Below are 6,096 nucleotides of genomic sequence, written 5' to 3' on the forward strand. Positions count from 1 at the left end.
ATATATAAAATATTTATCAACAAAATCAACATACTTATTAGTTTGTAGACATTCAATTAAATGATTCTTAATTTTCACATTTTGGGGTCAATCCTTTTTTTTTTTCTCTTTTTCAGGTCTTAAAAATTGTCATGGGTCTTCAGAAATTCCTTGGTCCTGGCTCTGTGCAGCAGCTGCCTAAAGGATAAATTGCTTGCTAGCAGCAGCAGACAGGAGAGGATGACTCAGCAAAGAGCCTTCAAAATAGAAACCAATTTGAGCCCCAAACCTCCCCCTCCTTGCGGATGCCCAAGTTCCAAAAACCGGGCCACAGTGAGAAGTCCTGAGGCTCCAAGGGGAAACAAGGGTGAGAGTTTTTTTCTGCCTGTACAGCCCAGAGTTAAAGGGTCACCTCCAAGGGAAACAGCCTTTAAGGCAGTAACATGATGTAATCTGAGCAAGGCTGTCTGCACTGGTCAGAACCCCCGGACTGGAGCAACCAGTTTGGTAGAGTCCAGTGGCTTTTTTGTTTGTTTTGTTTTGTTTCTGCAGTGGAGGATAACCAAAATCAGAAGTATCTGATCTGAATTCAATTCATAAGGCCAAAAAAAGATTCTGGCTGTAGGAAACGTGGGGATGAGGACAGCTCCCACAAAGACAAAATACAACAGAAAGCAGAGATGATTGCATTAGCAGCAACTTTGCCAATGGCAGAAGAAAGAAGTCCTACTTAGGTTTCTAAGAGGATTTCATTATAAATCAATTTAAGAATAACTGCTTTAAGGCACAAAAGGGGGCAGGTATTATGATAAACCCATTATTGCCCCATTTTGCAGATGGGGAAACTGAGGCTGAGGGAAATGTAACATGGCTTATAGGGGTCTTGTCCGGGGTCAGCTGGCAAAACTGGCCTTTGCTTGCCATCATGATACCAGAGAAAATGATGAGGACCCAGAATTAAGAAATGCTGTGGTTTTTGTTTTTTGTTTTTTTTTTTTTTAAGCTTAGCAAAGGAGCTGAAAACAGAGTGACATCATTTTTACTTTCATGTAACAAAATTCCCGGAAGAGACATGTTCTCACCCAAGACAATGCAGTATTGCTCTAATACAGCACTGGGCAGGAATTGCTCATTTCACCAAGCATGACTCAACCATCATGTCAAGAATGTTTTTCCTCTTGAAAGCCCTTGCAGCCAAATCGTCAAAGAATCAAGAGGAATCACTTAAGGATATGAGTGATTTTCAAATGGTGAACACTTTGGAAAGAGGGCAACTGTGGAGGAAACAAATGACAAAGACTAGATCCTGACTGCAAAGATGTGATTACTGTACATAATCAAGGCTACTGTCAGAGGAATTAATGACAGCAGTCCCTCTTCTGTCCCACTGTAATATTCTAGGGAAGGATGAGTTGAGGGAAGGATGCCAAGCATAAACCCTCAGGCAGTGGCTCCTGCCTCTACCTTTCCCCATATCATAAAGAGACACGTAGCCACAAAGCTACAAAGCTGGCCTGGCATAGGTTAAGGATCCAGTGGGATAAGGATCCAGTGTTTCCACAGATGCAGCACAGGTTGCAACTGCAGTTCGTATCTGATCCTAGGCCCAAGAACTCTGTATGCCTTGGGGTGGCCAATAAATAAATAAATAAATAAATAAATAAATAAATAAATAAATAAATAAAAAGGTCCACAAGGGAGTTCCCTGGTGGCTCAGCTGGTCTGGCATTTTCACTGCTTGGTATGGGTTCCATCCTAGGCACAAGAACGTCTGCATGCCAAGGGCTCCACCAAAAAAAAAGAAAAAAAGAAAAAAAAGTCCTCAAGTGTTCTGACAGTTCTCCACACACAGTTGGAGTTTGTCTTCTTCCCTTCAACCCCAGTAGGTTTTTGTGATCACCATTCAAGAATAGAGACCTCGAAATTAAAAAAAAAAAAAAAAATTGACTTTGGAGTTCCTGCTGTGGCTCAGTGGCAACATACCCAACCAGTATCAATGAGGACATGGATTCGATCCCTGGTCTTGCTCAGTGGGTTAAGGATCCGGTGTTGCTGTGGGCTGTGGTGTAAGTTGCAGACTCAGTTCAGATCTGGCATTGCTGTGGTTGTGGCATAGGCTGGCAGCTGCAGATCCGATTCAAACCCAGCCTGGGAACTTCCATGTGCTAAAAAAAAAAAAAGGAATAGACTTCTGTGAGAAAAGGCCCTCGGGCTTCTGTCCCACTGTAATATTCTAGGCAAGGGGCACTTGCTCTGGGCATCTTCGGCCACCCTAGGAGAACTCTGGCTACCTTGAGTTTTGGAGAAATTAGTTATGCAACAATAGGTACTAACACTAGTAACTCCTTTAATTTTCAGTTATCATCAGTCCCCTTTCAAAAATTGAAAGGACACTGAAGCCTAGAGTTTTCACCCTTACAACTTCTGGGATTCAGTCCCCACAAAACTGGACCTCAAAGTCCACAGGTGGCATCCACAGCCTCTCAGAAAGAAGAGGACAAAGGCAGGGATCAAAGGCAGTGGAAGGAGTTCCCATTATGGCACATCAGAAATGAATCTGACTAGGAGCCATGAGGTTGCAGGTTCGATCCCTGGCCTTGCTCAGTGGGTTAAGGATCTGGCGTTGCCATGTGCTGTGGTGTAGGTCACAGACGCGGCTTGGATCTGGTGTTGCTGTGGCTCTGGCGAAGGCCCACAGCTGCTCTGATTAGACCTCTAGCCTGGGAGCCTCCATATGCCATGGGTTCGGCCCTAAAAAGACAAAAAACAAACAAAGGCAGTGGAAGTGATCCATCCCAGTCGGAGACTAGCTGTGGGAGGTGAAGGAAAGATAGAGCCTGGGGGCTTTGAGGAAACAATAAAACAGAGAAGTTTAGGGAGCAGGATTATGAATTTGGATTTTGACATGCTTAGTTGGGTGTGTCACTGGTACCTCAAAAGGAACATGGCCCACAGGTATACAGAAGCAAAGTCAAAGCCTTGGAATCAAGGGTTCTGAAATCAAGCTCCTTTTGAAGATGAGATCATAAAGGGAAAGGGTGTTTAGCCAGAAGAGAAGAAAAAGAAGGACAAAGGCTTAGGGAGTGCCTCCTTGAGTAGTTTGATACACATGACCATTTGTGATTAAGCTCCTGTGTCTTCAGAATCTTAAAATGTGTGTTATACAGTCTGTGGCTATACAATGGGATAATAGATTCCACAAAGCAGACAACATTTACTAATCTTACATTTGCATAAGAAGTTTATGAATTGCTGGCTTGAGAAACTGGATGTTCTCTGTCAATAAGCCAAACCTAGACCAGATGCAATGGCACAGAGACTGGCAGAAATAAATGCTAGGAATACTACTAATACACCACTTGAAGATCTTTTGTATCCCGCAGAATGAATATATTCTTTTCAGATGAATATCCAGGTTTGGGAGATGTGACATCTTTTTCACTTTGGCGGAACTTCTTTAAGAAAAATGATTACATGGAGTTCTCTGAGGCTCAGCGGGTTAAGGACCCAGCACTGTCACTGCAGTGACTCAGGTCACAGATGTGGCCTAAGTTTGATCGCTGGCCTGGGAATGTCTACATTCTGCAGGCATGTAGGTGCTCCCAAAAGAGAAAAAGAAAAAAAAAAAAAAGATTACATGACAACAAAAGCAAATGCAACAAAAGCAAAAATAAACAAGTGGGACTAAATGAAACTAAGAAGCTTCTGCATGGCAAAGGAAACCATCAACAATTTAAAAGGCAACCTATGGAATGGCAGAAATTTTGCAAACCACCTACCAATAAGGGATTAATGCCCAAAATATACAAGGAATTCATGCAACTCAATAGCAAAACATAAATAAATAATTTAACAATATGAAGAGCCTGAATCAACATTTTTCCCAAAGACATACAAATGGCCAAGGGATTCTTGAGAAGGTGCTCAATATCTCTCATCATCAGGGAAATGCAAATTGAAATTGCAATGAGACATCATCTCACATCTCTTAGGATGGCTATCAGCAAAAAGGCAAGAAATAGCAAATGCTGGCAAGGATATGGAGAAAAGGGAACCCGGGTAACACTGTTACTGGGAATATAAACTGGTACAGCTACTACAGAAAACAGTATGGCAATACCTTAAGAAATTAAACACAGAACTACCATGTGATCCACAAATCTCACTTCTGGGCATACGAAGGAAACAAAAATCAAAGAGCTATGTGTACTCCCATATCCACTGCAGCCTTTATTCACAATAGATAAGGTATTCACAAGCTAAGTGCCCACTGACAAATTAATGGATAAAGTAAACGTGATAAACAGAGGAATATTACATCTTAAAAAGGAAATCTTGCCATTTGTGACATAGATGAAGCTGGAGGGCGTCATGCTAAATGAAATAAACCAGAGGGAGGAAGAGAAATGCGTATGGTATATTCCTCTGTCAACATCCCAGTGAAAGTTTCCTCTTCTAGGCCATTACAATAAACTGCCTGGCCACCATGGCTCCATCCCTACGCAGCCTTTCCCTTGCCACTGGAATTTTCAGCATAGATCTGATGGCCTCACTCACCACTTTGCTTAAACACTTTCATTAGTTACCCATTGCCTAAAGAGTAAAGCTCAAATGTTTTTGTATGGCTATACTTTTTTTTCCTTCCATTCTCCCAAATGTGGAAATTCCCAATATGATCTTTTTTTGGCTACTGGTCCTGGGCTGGGCACCTGACTCTAGCCAGGCCATCATAGAAATTTTGACTTGGGACTGACAACCGGCCAATCTCTCTTTGGATGCCTGCAGCATGCAACAGTCCAGAAGTGGCCAGTGGCCATGTTTTCTGCCAAGTGAGCCAGTAAAATAGAGAAATCCAATTACAAAAAAGAGAGAACAAAGGTGTGCAGTGAAGCTGAGCCAGAGGTAGCAAACTAATGCTCAATCCAGCTCTTCTTCCCGTCCAGCTGCATCCTCGTCCTTGAGTCTTCACATCAGACAAGTCAGACTTCTGACAATAAATTCCCCCTTGTAGGCTGATTTGAACTGCACCCACATCAGACCTAATTCTAGCACATATGGCAACTTGCCAGTTCAACCACAACCTGCTTTGCTAGCTTCTTTTCCCAGTGCTCATTTCTTTGCATCAAAGCCTTAAGATCACACCATCTCTGTGTTGTTCTTTGTAAATTCCTTTTTAATGACATTTGCCATGTTATACTGTAGAACTCCCATGTGTTTATATAAGTTCTTCAAGGACAGAGTCTTACTCATCTATGTAGCCATCTAACACAACTGGAAAACACATGGCAGGTACTTGACAAATGTTTGATAAATCAGGTTATTCCAACAATTAGTATTTGCCACACAGGCTCTAGCAAGTTGCCCTCCTAAAAATTTGACCACTTTATCAATATCTGATTTAAAAAGCAGCATTTAAAATTCACTGAGTAATTTTAAAAAAAAGCAGTTCTTTCAGGAGTTTCTGTTGTGGCTCAGCAGGTTAAGAACCCGAATAGTATCCATGAGGATATGGGTTCAATCCCTGGCCTTGCTCAGTGGGTTAAAGGATCTGGAGTTGCAGTGTGTTGCTGTGAGGTGGTGTAGGTCGCAGATGAGGCTCAGATTTGTAACTGCTGTGGCTGTGGCATAGGCTGGCTGGCAGCTGCAGCCCCGATTCGACCCCTAGCCTGGGAATTTCCATTTGCCGCAGTTGCAGCCATTTAAAAAAAAAAAAAATTCAGTCTTTTATAAATAATTTTTTGTTTGAACAGAAGAGTAATTTATGTATGAAATAAACTGATCAGGGAAAGTGGTATGAACTTCAGAGGCCTCAAACCCCAATCCACATTCCCCTAAAGGGCCTGAGGAATCTGAATGTAAAAATTTAATCTTATACCTGCTACCTACTCCTTCTTTCTCATGTATTTTATAGTTACTCATTCTGCTCAATTCTTTTAACTCTAGAGATGTCAACTACTCTTGTATCTGACATTTGCTCTAAAGTATTCTTTTTTTTTCTTTTCTTTTTTCTTTTTGTCTTTTTAGGGCTGCATTCATGGCATATGGAGGTTCCCAGGCTTGGGGTTGAATTGGAGCTGGAGCTGTTGGCCTACACCACAGCCACAGCAATGTGGGATC

The sequence above is a fragment of the Sus scrofa genome, chromosome 8 (assembly GCF_054392235.1).
Source record: "Sus scrofa isolate SSC_HxYL_T2T_F1_AM1 chromosome 8, Sscrofa_HxYL_maternal_Yorkshire_Landrace_v2.0, whole genome shotgun sequence".
In the NCBI taxonomy this organism is placed as follows: Eukaryota; Metazoa; Chordata; class Mammalia; order Artiodactyla; family Suidae; genus Sus; species Sus scrofa.